Genomic DNA, 1,537 nt, shown 5'->3' on the forward strand with positions numbered 1-1,537 from the left:
ACTGTAACAAAAATTAGATAAATGTTTTATTCATATATGAATATAAAATATGATGACAACTAATACACATTTTATTCATATATAAATATAATATATGATGAAAAATGATGTAAAAAATATATTTGAAGTAAGAAAACTATATTACATGTCATATTCATATATGAATAACGAATGTACTGTCTCAGATTTTTATTCACTTATGAATAACGAGAGCTGAAACTCATATATATATATATATATATATATATATATATATATATATATATATATATATATATATATATATATATATATATATATATATATCGGCCCAACTACATGGGTAAGTTGGGCTTAAGCCCAGGGCATAAAAAAATAGGGGCATATTTTTATCGAACAAGTAATAATATATACGTAATTTTTTGCCCAAAAATTAAGCCCAATTTCTTCCGTCCGAGAATAACAGGAACAACAGCTATCGGCATCGGGGCATCACCAAATTCTTGAGCGCCAAGTTGAGAACGTAATCGTTAAATGGAAAAGCTAAAGTTTTTTGAAAATCGGACAGTGGGGAGATCGAAGAGCCGACAGAACTGTAACACCCCCCTCTGGCACGTATCATAATATTGTCCGCTTTGGGCCACTCGACACGAGGACTTCCCAGGGGGTCACCCATCCCGGTACTACTCCCGCCCGAGCACGCTTAACTGCAGAGTTCTTATGGGATCTGCTGCCTCACGGCTTTAAAACGCGTTGTGATAGGGAAGGTATCCACACCCCTTATAAGGAATGCTTAGTTCTCCTTCCCAGCCGATGTGAGATCAGATCTAACCTACTTTCACCCCCCATTATAGGGTTCGACGTCCCCGTCGAACACATCGACCCGTGCCCTGGCTCTGATACCAACTTGTAACGACCCAATTTTTACGTCCGAAAATTTCATTTTTAAGATATTACTTTAGAAAACATTAATAAATAAAAACATTGTTTGTTCACACCATAACACTTTGCAACCATGTTCTCAAAAGCCAAACCATACATTCCATCAAAATATCAGAGTACAATCCCAGTAAATCTCATAAATGCGGAACCCGAAGAGTGTGTGTATGACGTGCCGCTACCGCGCCGGCTCCTTCCCCTTCGATGCAGAGGTACCTGAAAACAAAACTGTAAACGTAAGCACAAAGCTTAGTGAGTTCCCCCAACGTACCGCATACCATACAAACACATAACATACATACTGCCAGGCTATTCTGGGGTGCCTGACTACCCGGTACGGCCATTCTGGGGTGCCGACCTACCCATGTCAAGCCATTCTGGGGTGCTGACCTACCCATCGGTCCTAACAACCGATCCTCGGGGACTATTTCACCCCCCTACTACTATGATCACATATAACATAACAAGCCAGCATGCATACATATCATCACATACTGTCAGACGTATCTGGGGTGTCTGACTACCCTTCGGTCCTAACAACCAACTCTACTACTATCACATACAATATATCATGCTAGCATATAACATGTCAGGTAATAGCAAACTTAGATGATATCAC

General features: G+C 39.4%; 1 pseudogene; it reads right to left on the reverse strand.

Annotated features, from left to right (window-relative positions):
- Nucleotides 1-618: 618 nt before the first annotated feature.
- Nucleotides 619-735, reverse strand: LOC145027795 (5S ribosomal RNA; annotated as a pseudogene).
- Nucleotides 736-1,537: the final 802 nt, after the last annotated feature.

The sequence above is a fragment of the Lactuca saligna genome, chromosome 1 (genome assembly GCF_052625555.1).
Source record: "Lactuca saligna cultivar CGN05327 chromosome 1, ASM5262555v1, whole genome shotgun sequence".
In the NCBI taxonomy this organism is placed as follows: domain Eukaryota; kingdom Viridiplantae; phylum Streptophyta; class Magnoliopsida; order Asterales; family Asteraceae; genus Lactuca; species Lactuca saligna.